Genomic DNA, 15,651 nt, shown 5'->3' on the forward strand with positions numbered 1-15,651 from the left:
AAGGGTGGGTGCAAAGCAGGGCTAGTGAGGGGTGTGGCCTAGGGAGAGTTCTGAGAGCCTGCTAGAGAGGCCTGGAGGGCCACATTTGGCCCACAGCTCTGAGGTTCACCACCCCGCTTCAAAGGGGCCAGCTGTCTCCCACCGCCATATAGCTCTGTCACAAGGAAGCATGCAAAAATACTACAGTGGTACGTCGGGTTACATACACTTCAGGTTACAGACGCTGCTAACCCAGAAATAGTGCTTCAGGTTAAGAACTGCTTCAGGATAAGAACAGAAATCGTGCTCCGGTGGCGCAGCGGTAGCAGGAGGCCCCATTGGCTAAAGTGGTGCTTCAGGTTAAGAACAGACTTCCAGAATGAATTAAGTACTTAACCTGAGGTACCACTGTATTTCATGTTGGAGTTTGGTGAACCCAAACAACTTACACATTGTTTTCCAAGGTTTTTCTTTTCCCCACTCCCCCAAAATGATTATTTTAGTCTCATCGTCACTTATAATGTGATTCTCATTCTGCCAATGCCTGGCCATGTTTTATCAGGGTGAAATGGGTCCTTGTACCTGTTACCTTTTCACACCCTGACTTTCAATGTGTTATATGTTAGTACCAATTTTAGCATACATTTACCCTTGTTTTTATTTTGTGATCTGGTTCATGTTTATCATATACTGTCCTGATAATTCAGCAAATGCTGGTGTATGAAGATAGAAGGTAGCACTCATTTCTCTCAACGCAGCAAAGAAATATAAAGCTTTTCATCTTAAGTATACCTAAAAGCCTGAAGAGGTTTCAAATCTTTTTATTACAAAATGATAATAATGAAATAACGGTGAAACCTAATGAGAAGCAGAGGAGAATCATTTTGTACAGCAGAAGTTATATATACATATTTAGTGTCCCAACTTAATCCTTCTAACATGGAAGTGTTTGCCTTATGAACATTCTTTAGCATTGAAAGCTTCAAGGTTTGCAAAAAGAAGAAGAATGCAGAGGGCAAGGAGGAGGAGGAGACCAGAGCAACCTTGCTAGAGACAAGCAAAATGCAGCTCATATTGGTGCTTGTGAATGTGTATGGAATTTCATACGGCAGGTCGTTGCGGCTCTTAATTTATCCAAAGAGATGTTTGCTTCATGGTTGCACCAGAATCCTGGTAACAGAACTGTAAGAAAGGAGGAGGAGAAAATAGTTTAGCAGAAAGAAAACACTGCAGATTTTTAAAAAAACAAAACTGCACATTGAGATCAAAGGCATATGCCTCACAGTGACCCTTTCGAGAAGGCAAAACTGTAGTAGGACTAGTCTTCCTTTCTTGTTTTAGTTAATCTTACTTCTCTCATGGGACATGGGTGGCGTTGTGGGTTAAACCACAGAGCCTAGGACTTGCCGATCAGAAGGTCGGCGGTTCGAATCCCTGCTCCTGCCAACCTAGCAGTTCGAAAGCACGTCAAAGTGCAAGTAGATAAATAGGTACCGCTCCAGCGGGAAGGTAAACGGCGTTTCCGTGCGCTGCTCTGGTTCGCCAGAAGCGGCTTAGTAATGCTGGCCACATGACCTGGAAGCTGTACGCCGGCTCCCTCGGCCAAGAAAGCGAGATGAGCGCTGCAACCCCAGAGTCGGCCACGACTGGAGCTAATGGTCAGGGATCCCTTTACCTTTACTTCTCTCATAGCATTTTAGGTTCCTTCTAAGAAGGTTCACTTAACATGGAATTTACCACCACAGGATGCAACATGACCATTTCAATGCCTGTAAAAAGCAGCAGGTTAACAAAAGGGCACCTCCAGTTGACCTGTTTAGCAAGCGTTCATCCCGATTTGCTTGCACAAAGCTTATGCAGAGGTTAGATTATATCCAGTCTTTATTGAGCACTTGCTCCAATTTCTCTGTGGGAAGAATAAAGGGCAACAAGTATTCTTCCTGCATCTGTCCTTATTTGCTTGCACGGTGGTCAGACATCTTCTCATTAATCATTTATTCTTCCTACACTTTCCAGTACATTTCACTGTCACTTTCCTAACCACAAAACATCCATTTCTTTCCTTCTTTTTAAGCGGGATTGTAGAGCTAGGGCGACTAAGTGCTTTAATTACACAAACCTAACTTTCTCAGTGTCTGCTTGAATTCCTTCTACACAATGCCGACAGTTTAGAGGCAGCCAAATTTGTGGAGAAAGGTATATTTATGACCCATGGCATCTAAATGGAACTTCCATGTACAAGTGAAATGTACCTGTGAACAGCTGCTGCTGAGGCAAATGCCATGGAGGGCGGGGGAAGGCTGTTGCTTTCACAGTAGGAAATAGGAGATCGTAGAAAAGGAGGAGGTGCCCACAAGTGTGGTTATGGAAACTCCCAGTTTTAAAACAATACATCCAAATAAAAGACGTGTCCAGCTTCCTAGCTGACCTACGGGTCACAGCACATAGCTGTCATGTTGTTGTTTAGTCGTGTCACTCCTGTCTTCCACTGCCTCCCGCAGTTTGGTCAGACTCATGTTTGTAGCTTCGCGAACACTGTCCAACCATCTCGCCCTCTGTCGTCCCCTTCTCCTTGTGCCCTCCATCTTTCCCAACATCAGGGTCTTTTCCAGGGAGTCTTCTCTTCTCATGAGGTGGCCAAAGTATTGGAGCCTCAGCTTCAGGATCTGTCCTTCCAGTGAGCACTCAGGGCTGATTCCCTTAAGAGTGGATAGGTTTGTTCTTCTTGCAGTCCATGGGACTCTCAAGAGTCTCCTCCAGCACCATAATTCAAAAGCATCAATTCTTCGGCGATCAGCCTTCTTCGGTGATAGCTGTCATAGATTCATATATTTGTAGAGTTGGAAGGGATCCTGAGGATCATCTAGTCCAACCCCCTGCAATGCAGGACTATGCAGCTGTCCCATACGGGGATTGAACCTACAGCTTCCTTGGCGTTTTCAACACTATGCTCTAACCGACTGAGCTATCCAGTCATGATCCTCCCAGTTGCTTGTTTCAGTATTATTAATCATTTGCAGCTTAGCCTTTTGATTTAGTGATGCTACTTTATAAAGAATAGCCAAGTCAATTACAATTCATCCCAACCTCTCACCCCTTTCAATAATTTGACACACAACATCCAGTTCTATGGGAGATAACTTACACATCTTCTCATTATCTGCCATTTTGCAAAAAAGGTACAAAGCCCCATATTTATTCCACAAGACAGATAAGGAAGCTCATTTATTTTATTTTATTTTTTAAAAATGGATTTTAACAACGTTCCAATCTGCGTTAATTGGTTTTGCAACAGATCGGCACCGTCATTAGCACTCATTAATCTGCTCGTTCACAGCTATCTCGAAGCCCAACGGAATGTTGTTTCCCATATTAACCAGGAGGTCAGATGAGATTAATGCAGGGTTACCTGTAATTAGTAAACATTTATTCAGATTGTAAAAGGTAAAAGCTTGACAACCCCCCCCTCCCCAGGCACTCTATGTACTAATTGGTCGTTTTATGATTACTTTGAAGAAACACTTGGATGGAAACAGAAGCCAAATTAAAATAAGACATATGAATACAGCATTTAAATGCCGTTAAGGTCAAATACTGATTTACCTGCCTTAGCTCGTGCAGATTTATTTATTTTTAAAGATCCTGCCAGTTTAGTAGAGCAGCAAAAGTGAAACCAGATGATAATTATGTAGCAGGAAAATTCTTTAGAAGGACAGTTGGAGAAACTTGACATTTCCAGACAAAGATCAATACAGCAATTACTCGACAGTTGCAGAGCAATTTAAAATGGAGAAAAGTCAAAGTGCTTGTTTACAGCAGCAAAAGAAGTGTACGAAGGCATCTGAGAAATGATAAGATCTGAAGGGAATGGATGACCAGAAATAATAGAGTCCTGTCTTAAAAAGTACAAATTTCCAATAGAAACTTGTAGATGGGTTCAGATTAGCTAAGACAGGGGTGGGGAATCTGCAGCCATAGACCCTTGGCTATGCCCACTAAGCCTCCCCATTGGATCTCACAAGGCCATTTTGCCCAAGCTACGCCCACCTGTGGGGCAGGTAATGGCGCAGCTGGACCAGAAGTGGGGAAGCAAAACCCCATGAAGTTAGTGTGTGTGGGTGTGTAAGCACGCAGTGATCAACTGATTTTCAAGGCTTGCAAAGCACTCTGTCATGGTAACAAATGTAATGAATTGATTTGACAATTGTTTCAGGTCGCATCCACACCATACATTTAAAAGCACATGGCTTCCTTCCTACTCCAAGAATCCTGGGAACTGTCATTTACCCCTCACAAAGCTACAGTTCCCAGCACCCTTAAACTACAGTTCTTATTCTTCGAGGGGTAAGCTACAGCACTTATAATTCTTGAAGGAAAGAATGTGTTTTAAAGGTACAGCACATACACAACCTCAGGGGACGTAAAAACATACCTCCGGCATTTCAGAGGGGGAAAGGGTTGTTTTCTCGTGAGCCTCAGCTTCGCCTCTATTCTACACTGCTGAGGACAGGAGGGGGGTCCCCCCCCCAGCTTGTTTTCGTTTAGCTTTGCAGCAGTCTGTTCAACACAGATTTAAAAGCCAGAACTGTTTGTTCTTTTGGATTAAATATATATTAGAAAAACAACAGCGCACAGTTGTCTGACAGTATGTCACCAACAGTTCAAAACATACTTTGGCTCTTGCAATGTGGGAGATGCAGGCTGCGGATAAAGGGACACATTCATTTCTCCTCAAGAGCTGGCTTCTAAGGGAGGAAATGGACCCAAAGCGGATGAGAATGGGAGTAGTTTTATTTACTTACTTACTGAATTGCTCCATTGATATCCCACCTTTCCTGCAAGGAGCTAAAGGTGGCCTGCTCTCCATATTTCCCTCACAACAACCCCACGAGGTAGGCTAGGCTGAGAGACAGATGCTGTCCCAACATTACCCAGTGAGCATCAAGGTTGAGTGGGTCTCCCAAATCCTAGTCCAACAGCATAACAGGGGAACTTTTTCAAACCAAGGAGCCATGTCTAGGGCTGTGCAATAAATCGTCATACAGTCAAACCTCGGTTCCCGAATGCCTCCGTTATAGTACGTTTCGGCTCCCAAACGCCAAAAACCCGGAAGTAAATGCTCCGGTTTTCGAACGTTTATTGGAACCCGAACGTCCAACGCGGCTTCCGCTTGAGTGCAAGAAGCTCTTCCAACCAGTCAGAAGCTGCGCCTCGGTTGTTGAACGTTTCAAAAGTCGAACGGTCTTCCGGATCGGATTACAACCGAGGTTTGGCTGTACTGTTGAATACCTTTATTACCGGTATTGAAATAACATCGTGGTAAGTGTTTCAAAAAGGCAGTATACCTGTGAACAAAAGGTGGACACTTAACAGCTTCCCGGGGGTAAGCTCAGCCGAACCCATACTTTAGTTATTTTGCAGATACAGTGGTACCTCGGGTTAAGTATTTAATTTGTTCTGGAGGTCGGTTCTTAACCTGAAACTGTTCTTAACCTGAAGCACCACTTTATCTAATGGGGCCTCCTGCTGCCGCTGCGCTGCTGCTGCACGATTTCTGTTCTCATCCTGAAGCAAAGTTCTTAACCTGAGGTAATATTTCTGGGTTAGCGGCGTATGTAACCTGAAGCATATGTAACCTGAGGTACCACTGTAATTTGCAGGCACTGTGCCTCCAGCTTTATTTGCTCTTTGCCTCCTTCCTCCTAAGAAATGAAGATAAGCCCTCACACAAACCAGCAAACTCTTTCAGTTTCACTGGTATCTTCCCACTTAGAGCTCCGCTATTTATGCAGAGTCTGCTAACAATCCAGGAGGAATCCCTCATGACTGGACTTCTTTCTTTTTTTTCTATTAGGAAAAAAAGAGGCAGAATAGTTATTATATTTGTTTTCTGGTGGTGTTTATGTTGTTGTTTTCCCCTAAATAGCTTTCCTCCATATCAAAAAGGAAAGTTTTTTTTATTTAAAGGAGATTGTCTTTTTGCTTGCCCTTCCACCCTTTGATAAAAAAAGGAGATTGGTGGGAGGAAGGCTTTTTTTTGGGGGGGGGACAGAATGGAGGGGAGAAGGTTTAGCTGGCAGCCTTATGCTGAAATGGGAGGTTGGGTACCATGTGAGAATGATGGGGAGGGTGTTTGTCGGTAAGCAGTGCAAGCAGATGCGTGTCTACTCACAAGCAAGCCCTACTGAATTCAGTGAATCCCAGGAAAGCAGAAGTTAGTTTAGTTGAGCTCACTGGGGCTCCACTTAGACCCCTGAGTCAGGAAGCAGATGCAATTTGACTAGTAAATCACTTAGCCTGATAGTTTATTCCCCTTTCTTCCTTCCCCTTTTTATGAAGATTACCTGCTCTGGGATCCCACAGCTAATTTTCCCCTGGTCTCCTCACTGGCCCAAATAGGACTAATTTAGCCAGCTAGCCCTGGTGATCATCTAATGTTTATTGGATGGATTTCCCCCCTAAATTGATTTTTGAATTCTGAATTTATTGTTATGCACGTTTTATACTGTATTTTATGCTGTTTTTTGTTGCATCAATTAAGTGTTTTAAATTTGTTGTTAGCTACCCGGAGCCCGGTTTTCTGAACCAGGAAGGGCGGTGTATAAATAGTTATTATTATTATTAAACTACTCTTAAATTAGTTGAAAATATATTAAATATGAACGTTTATTGAATATTTTTATGGTAGCAACAACCCACCTGAGATGGCCTCACGACCTAGCTATGGGTTGAAGACCCGTGGTCTCTACTGATTGGCAGGCAGGGCATCAAATAGCGAGCCTTCCGCAGCTCCACCTGGAGATGCTGGGGACTGATCCTGCCACCCGGGACCTTCTGCATGCAAAGCGGATGCCCTGCCCCTGAGCTATGGCCCTTTGCCCTTACCCATACTTGGGAGGCTGGGAGAAGGGAAGACTTACCAAAGGGGAAGACTCAGCCATGACAGGCCTACAAGGGCTTCTTCAGTCGGAAGGAGTCAACTTTGGACGAGATGGGTCTGCCCTTATAGAAGCCAATGCGTTCACGTCTCTTGGGCAGGGTGTGGTACAATCCCAACCTCTCTTCTATACTCCTCTTCTCCTGCTGGCTCTTCAGAGGGGTCTGGACCGCTCTGGGACCTTCTGGGATTTCTTGAACGGAAGCCTCCGTGTCATCAGGTGTGGCGTTGGCTTCCAACATGGTGTCCCTGGGAGGAAAAGGAGCATAGTGGAAGGAAGCAAAAAAAAAACAGCCAACCCAGAAGTGAGATTTAACCCTCAGGCTGAAAAAGGTTGTCCAGCCATGTTTTAGCCACTTGCCTCCCCTGTAATTGGAGCATGAAACTGAAATGCTATATGCAAATCATGGGGGGGGGGGAGTTGCCAACACAGAGCATTGCTTGGACCAAGGAAATAGGACTTGCCTGTGATATAGCACCCTGTATTCCAAGATGTTGCTGGACTACAACTCCCATCACCCCTGACTGGCTAAAAATAGCTAGGGAAGATGGCATTTGTAGTCCAACATTTGGGGACCCAAGAACACCAGTATAACTAATGAAACAGGAGCTAGCCAAACCATGACACTACGGCCATCAGCAGGAGAGTAACTTATCATATTGATTTATGTGCCAAGGGTCTGTCACCGCTCCCTGTTGCTTGCAAAAGATGGGAAGGAGGGAAAGCTGGGCTTTCTGAAACTTTTCACAAAACTTACTATACCAGGCAAAAAAGTGAACCATCGGTGGACTATAAGAGCTAGTTAGTTTTCCTGTGAAGAGGCTCCTGAGGCATCCTCAATTCACATGAAAAACCCAAGAACACTTCTGCCTCGAAAAGAGCTCTGCTGGATCAGGCCAAATGCCCACATAGTCATAGAACTGTAGAGTTGGAAGGGACCCCAAGGGTCATCTAGTCCAACCCCCTGCAAGGCAAGAATCTTTCCAGCCTCTTGTTCTCATTATGGACAACCAGATGATTGTGGGAATCCCACATGCTGGACCTGAGTGCAACCACAATCTTTCCGCTATACTATACTGCTGCTAAGAGGCTAGATCAGGGGTCAGCAAACTTTTTCAGCAGGGGGCCGGTCCACTGTCCCTCAGACCTTGTTGGGGGCCGGACTATATTTGGGGGGGGGGGGATGAACGAATTCCAATGCCCCAAAGATCACCCAGAGAGGCATTTTAAATAAAAGTACACATTCTACTCATGTGAAAACACTAGGCAGGTCCCACAAATAACCCAGAGATGCATTTTAAATGAAAGGACACATTCTACTCATGTAAAAACACGCTGATTCCCAGACTGTTCGCGAGCTGGATTTAGAAGGCGATTGGGCTGGATCCGGCCCCCAGGCCTTAGTTTGCCTACCCATGGGCTAGATTCCCACGATATGGTCCTAAAAACACATGATCAGTCTAGCAAGCTTGCTAATGCAAAGTTCGTCTTTGTCCTGATACCACCAGGATGAAAGACTAGAAGCCCCACATACACCGTCTTGAGCTACATCTTGGGCAGAAGGCAAAATATAAAATGTAATGAATCATAACCAAGCAAAGGTGGATGTCTCTTTAACCAGAGAATGACCTAGAACCACACAACTGCGCCACCTACTGCCAATGAGGGGCAACACACTTGCAATGCATTTTAATTGATCCCAATATGACGGGAACTCGAAACTCGTTTTGAATGAAAAAGGAACTGCTGCTAAAAAGCTTGCAGAGCACAGTCTCTCCCCCCCTTTTTTTCCGCCAAACTTTAAAACTTCCAAATAAAAGAGCGTGCTCTAAACAATCATTAGATTCAGAACAGCAGAAGGAAAGTAACATGCCATCATAAAAAAACACCCTATCCTGTTTTTGAAAACTAAAAAAAAACAGGGAGTGGGAGCTGATTCGTTTCTTGATGAGTAGCTATGTCGGTCTATTACTCAAAAGTTTCATTGCACCTTAGAAATTAACAATTTACTTACATATATTTATCATCTTTCAATATTTTCCCAAAGCAGAATACAATACAGTGGTACCTCGGGTTACATACGCTTCAGGTTACATACGCTTCAGGTTACAGACTCCGCTAACCCAGAAATAGTGCTTCAGGTTAAGAACTTTGCTTCAGGATGAGAACAGAAATCGTGCTCCGGCAGCGCGGCAGCAGCGGGAGGCCCCATTAGTTAAACTTCAGGTTAAGAACAGTTTCAGGTTAAGTACGGACCTCCAGAACGAATTAAGTACTTTACCCGAGGTACCACTGTACTGGAGGAGAAAATCAGCCTGGGGGAAATCAGCCAAAACCATGTACAATTTTAACAATATACTATACTGCATAATAATTGTAAGAAACCATAAGAAGCAAGTAATTACTAAGCAAGAAACCATAAAACCATCATATCTATTTCAGCAAGCCAACCAAGTCATGAGAGGAAGGCTGCAATGCTAACCCTATTTACCTGGGAATAAACCCCTACTGCAAATCAGTAAAACTTAGCTTCTGACCCAGATATGTTAGCATTGTAGCATATATTAGATATGCACACATCTCTAAAGTGCACAAACTACCTACATAAAAATGTCCTTAGAAACTGCACTGCTTGAATGAAGTTGCAAGAAAACACCCAATAACACTTGTATAAAGAGCATTTAACTTGAACGCCCCCCCTGCTTCCCGCCCCCTTACTAACTGGCCAGCCAGTCAGATCCAGTCCTGCTTTCCTACAAATTGGAACAAAGTCAGCCAGTTTTTTCATTGGCCTGCTTGATTCCTGCCTTTCTCCACGTGGCTATGGATGCCTCTTGGCAAGAGCTGGGGGATTAAATGATTTGTTGAGCCATTAAAAGGCCAGGATGGAGCAGCTGTAGTAGCTCTCTTAAAGAGATTGTGGATTGAATCCTATGCTGGTCGTACTCAGAGTAAAGTTACCAGACATCCCCGTATTCCGGAGACAGTCCCTGGATTTACAAATCAGCCCCCATACAAAATCCATTGAAGTTGAAAAGTGTCCCCGGATTCATTGAAAAAAATCTGGTAACCTTCACTCAGAGTAGATCCACTGAATTTAATGAGCAGGACTACCTTGAGTTCATTAATTGCAACTGATCAAGTCTGTGCAAGACTAGCATTGGATAAAACCCTACATTGACCATTGGCCGAGGAGGGGGGGAGGGATTGGTTCTACCTTCCTTATTGCACTCTCCAGCTCTGAGAGAGGACTTTTGGGAGTGTAAATACTAACACTGTCAGCTTTGGGTACTACTTTTGGATGTGGAAGTTACTGGATAGCTTTACTTGACCTTTGGGTGATCTTTATGCTCACTTACAATATGGCCTACATTAAACTGTTAATTGTTGGTGGGGGGTTTTCTAGTGTAAATGCTGTAGTCATATTTCACTTTTTGATTATGGATTGTCACTGTATGGCTGTATTTAGACTTTTTAAAAAAATGTGAATGACATACATTTGTGGAAAATAGGGTATATAAATTGACTATGACATTATTGATTCTGTTACTGCTAGCCACTTTAATCCTAAGTATCCACACTATTCAATTATTGATATTCTAAATGGGGGGGGGTCACCAACTGGGTGTCTGTAAAGACCTTCATTAGTGCCTCAGATCCTGAGCTTTCATTATCCTTTTTAAAGTACCGTATTGGCCCGAATATAAGCAGCACCCGAATATAAGCCACACGTTTAAAATTCAAGGTGTGTGTGGGGGAGACAATACCTTACACCGCAAGCAAAGCGGCGTGGCTCCCCCACCCCACCACCAAGGAAACAGCCTAGGAGTTTAGCCCTCCTAGGAAGACACAAAGCAGAACGTGCAGGCCCCCTTCGAAGCAATTTCTGTGAAATAAGGCACCTGGCTGCTCCCACCTGTCAGTGTTTTTAGCCAATGAGTGAAGGCAGATCTGTAATTAATCTGTTTGGACACCTAGCAAAAGGAACCCCTGGGGTCCTAAAGAGCTTGTTTTCCCTTTCCAAAATGTTCTGAAACCAAAGCACAGCTTCTGATTGGCTACATGAAGCTCCTGTAGCCAATCGGAAGCTGCAGAAGCCCCGTCGGAAGTAGAACTTTTGCAGACTGGAACACTCACTTCCAGGTTTGCAGAGTTTGGGAGCCAAAACGTCAGAGTACCAAGGCGTTTGACAACCAAGGTACGACTGTATTTTATGTATGTATATAGTTCGAATTCTATCAATGTTTAATTGCTTTTAAAAATTATTCCCCCCCCCATGTTTTTAGTGATTCTTATTTTCAATTGTAAGCTGCTTCGATTCCCATCAGGGGGAAAGGCAGGGTATCAATAAATGAATAATAACAAGAGATGCAAGTTTGATTGCGCTCCTCAGAGGAAGCACATACAGTGGTACCTCGGGTTACGAACTTAATTCGTTCAGGAGGTCTGTTCTCAACCCGAGGTGTGCTTTCGCTAATGGGGCCTCCCGCTGCCACCAGCGTGCAATTTCCGTTCTCATCCTGGGGCAAAGTTCTCAACCTGTGGGACTACTTCCGGGTTAGTGGAGTTTGTAACCCGAAGTGTTTGTAACCTGAGGTACCAGTGTAGATAACTGTGCACCAATTTATTTGGGATGTTTCAAAGTATAATTCTATGTGTTCTGCCAACAGTTAACAAGAGATAAAAGAGGACACAAGTACAGGAATGTAACAGGATTTATTGTAACAGATTTAAGTCTCCGGAGTGCTGCCATCTTGAACTACATCCTCTGTGACGGCTGGGAAGCAGCAGAGAGTCTATTTCAGGACACTGGTCCCCATGGAAGATTGGCCTTGGAGAGAACTCTTCCCTGGAATGGAGGAAGCCATGCAACTGCGGAGGAAGTAGCGCCTGTGCTTCAGGGCTGATGAGGGTTGGTCCACTCCTCCTTCCTCATTCTCTGGTCTTGTAGCTTTCCAAGTTCTTCAGGATCCAGCCTGATGGGACCAGGAATGATATGAAGAAGGTGGTCAGGCCAATAGCCGTCTCCTGCACAAGAGAAGAAAAAAGCAGCAGTGCTCAGCCCTGAGACTTGAGGGAGGGAAGGATCAGCAGCAAGCAGATGCCCCAGGCCTAGATCCAATCCTAAATGCCAGTGCTAGAGATAAGAGTGTCTAGTGACGATTTGCATATTCAAAGAAACAACCACAGCTGAAGCTACTACATGTGAAAACACTACTCTATAATGCTTAAAAATAAATTTTAAAAATCAGACATGGCTGTTCTCCAGCTACAAGACACCACTGAGAGCTGACAGAGAACATCAGCTAAGCACAGGAAGCAAGAGATTAATGGATTACTTGATAGGCCCAAAAGGCTCTCTGTAACAAATGACATCTATAAAAGCTCTGTGTTATATGCATTATGCAAACATTCCCACCAGAAGCCCTCTCCTCACACCGCCCATCCTTTAGGTGCCCAGGTACTCACAAACCTGCCTGCACTGCAGTCCACAAGAGACGTCTGTCCTCACTCACCCTCAATCTCTAGCCCAACTTCAACTCCCTCCTAGCAGCAAGCTTGCTACACATCATACCACCCAACCAAACACCTTTCAATGACCAATCTTTCAATGACCACGACTGTTTAAAGGGGCACGTTAACTGCTTTAGATGTGCAGCACAGGAAGGGCCTACGCTGAATACCAGTCACACGTCTAACGTGTCTGTATCCCTCCCACCCACCTCATTTTTTGAACAGCACAAGATCAGCTCCCCAAGTGCACACTAATCCAAATATAATTTTATTTGGAATAATTTATGATTAACGTAATCAATTTCCATGAGAAACGGCGGTGTCCGCGCCACCTTTTTTCTGGGAAGCTTTTCCTCCTGGTTCTGTATTTCTGTTACGTTTTCTCGTCTCCAATAATTTTTTTTTTTTAAACGGAATCCTCCACCTCCCCATAACCCTCCCCCTGTGCCCCCTTACCACGGGCCCTATAGGATCCTTGGGGGCCTTAGCAGTGACGCCTCTGGCAGGCTGGGGAGCCAGGCTGGGCAGCCTGAGCGCCGCTCTTCTCAGCAACTGCAGGGACATGATGAGGCCGAGAGATGCAACCTTCCTCCTCTCCTCCGGTACGAAGCAAGAACAAGATGGCGGCTGACCATAGAGCTCTAACAGGAGCCGGGACTTCCGTTATAAACGAGATCGGCAGCCGCCATTGGCCAACGTAATGATTCCATAGTAGAGGACAAAATAGAGCGGCTCATAGAGTCAGAGCCTCGAACTTCCGTGAGGGGAGGAACGCCGCCATCTTGGCTTATATGGAATGGTGCCGCTCTATTCCTTAGCACCTCTGTGGTGAAATGTGCCCCCCCCCTTATGTGCTTTGGAATCTGAAGGCGTCACTCTAGCCCTACACATCTCTATGGAAAACCCTCCCTCCCAGCATACCGGAAGTTCCGTTAGTAGCGCTTTAGTTCTGCGCCCTCTTGCAGACATGATAGAAGGGGCGGGGGAGTGGCTTCAGAAAAGGGCAGTCAGAAAGGTGACGTCAAAGTTACGTAGGAAGTGGCGCGAGATCTACGAAGCAGAGAGCTTTGCTAAGAGTACTGTACGGTAGTTGTGTCTTTGCCGCTCTCCTGCGGTGGTCGCTTGCTTTCCATGTCTTCCCACAATGCACTGCTTCGGTTGCCATTCGTCTTGCCATACCTACAATACACTTAATTGCATATTCCTATTATTTTCTCAAATATATATCCCTGATTTTAGTTGAGATTTCTGCACTGCGGGGGGATGGATTAGATGGTCCTCGGGGTCCCTTTCAATTCTATGATTCAGGGCCAGAGCACTTGCTTTGTACACAAAAACTCCAGACTAGAGCCTCTGTCGTTTCCTGCTCGGGCGAGGAGAGACGCCTGTGGACACAGCTGCTGCTAATCAGTGTGGACGCTGCTGAACCGGGTGGAGCATTTACAGTATTTGATTCACTTTGAGACAGTTTCCTTTGTTCCTACTTAATGCAGTCCTTCATTCAGAACCATGAGGACTGGACTCTTAGCTTTTCTTTTCAGGGGAACGACTGCAGCTCAGTGGTTTGCATGTTGGACATCTCCAGGCAGGGGTTGGGAAAGTTTTCTGCTCTATAACTCTGGTGAGTTACAGCCACTTGTCAGCAATACAGAGCTAGCAGTGCCAAAGTGACCTCCCTGGGGTACCAAGCCTGGGCAGTGTATATGGAGGGCCTGGGCTGCCCGGACGACAAGACCCCCCTCTCAGCCTCAGTTATGTGATCCAAAGGAAAGGAAAGCAATACATTTGGCAGCTTAGCTGCAGGAGTTTCCCGGAAGGAGGCATCCAAGATGCCATCCAACCATCCTAGGGACTCCAGATTTGTGTAGGGTTTTCCCTCTTAGCCTTTTCTTCTCCTGAATATACCCTGCAAGGCTGCAGAGGTTTAGGATCAGAGTCTTCCTTCTCCTAGATGGGCTTCCTTCCCAGGTTGATGAACCCCATCTGCCTCTCACTTCCCTCTGCAGCACATGCAGAAACCGCTATCTTGACCGTGGGACCCACCTTCAGCCTCACCCGCTCAATCTGCCAATGCCTGTCTTCACATGCCAGGGAAGTCCCTAACTCACTGAGGGTTTGTGACCCACTGGCTACCCTCACCAGGTTTAGCCAGCCAGTCGAAGCTGTTCCGGGGTGTGGCCGCTGTTGCATGCTGACAGCTTCTAGGAGCCACAGATGAGAACTGAGTGCAGGGTGGGGACCAGAGGTGGACAAACTACCCAAGAAGGAGCACAACTGTCTCCCACCAGAGGCACCACTCCTCCCCTAACACCCCATACACCCCTAGGACAATACATTACTCTTAACAGACGGTGATGCTTCAGCTTGGTGGTGGAGACTTACATGCAGGAGATTTCCCATGGTCTCCAGGAAAGACCGGGAATGTTTCCTGCCTCATACCCTGGAGAGCTGCTTCCAGTCAGTGTAGACAATACAGAACTAGATGGACCAGTTCTCACCTGAGCAGGCTACCAGCCCATGCACACATCGGGTTAGGATTTTGCACTGAGCACAATTTGCCAAAAGCTTGACCTTGCTTATGTCCATAGTGCTGTTTCATGAAGCAAGCGTGGAGGTTCCCTTCTTTGACTGGCCCCCACCCAGACCCTGTCCCATCCTTCCCAGCCATAGATGGGAATCAAGGTGCCACTTTCCCACACAAACTTTCCCACATAAGGGCTGGATGGATCTCACTTAGCTATTCCTGGCTCATCCTCCGCGGTCGGTTTCATCAGGATGCTCCAGGCAGCTCCTTGACTTTTCGCCCTCGGCCACTTGCTCTCTGTCCGTCTCCCACCTCCCTCTCCACCTTATGCTGGAAGCACCGTGGGAGGGACTTGATTTGCTTCAACCCCTTTACATGAGGACAAACAAGGAGGACCCTGTGGCTAGGAATGGATGGATCTGTTAATTCTGGTTTCTGTTTCTCATTTCTCCGCTCTCAAGTCCTGTTCTCCACATTTCCACATCAGTTTGTGTGTTTCTTAAAGACAAGTCCTCATGAAAACTTGGCAGCATTTTAGTGTGGATTTCTCCTCTCTTGCTATGACGTTTTGCCCAATATATACCTTTATGGCAAAGCAATTTCCGCTTTTAATGCACTTTTCACTCATATATGCACTTGGCTGGGCTGCAGAAGTGCATTTTGGGAAATGCAGATTTCAGAATATTTTGGGAGCAG

General features: G+C 45.5%; 1 long non-coding RNA gene across 1 annotated transcript; it reads right to left on the bottom strand.

Annotated features, from left to right (window-relative positions):
- Window positions 1-11,614: 11,614 nt before the first annotated feature.
- On the bottom strand, window positions 11,615-13,725 carry LOC114586862 (uncharacterized). The gene is made up of 2 exons (XR_003704196.2): window positions 12,888-13,725; window positions 11,615-11,945 (listed from the first exon to the last, which is right to left on the bottom strand). It is a non-coding gene; the product is annotated as an uncharacterized LOC114586862 (long non-coding RNA).
- Window positions 13,726-15,651: the final 1,926 nt, after the last annotated feature.

The sequence above is a fragment of the Podarcis muralis genome, chromosome 16 (genome assembly GCF_964188315.1).
Source record: "Podarcis muralis chromosome 16, rPodMur119.hap1.1, whole genome shotgun sequence".
NCBI lineage: Eukaryota > Metazoa > Chordata > Lepidosauria > Squamata > Lacertidae > Podarcis > Podarcis muralis.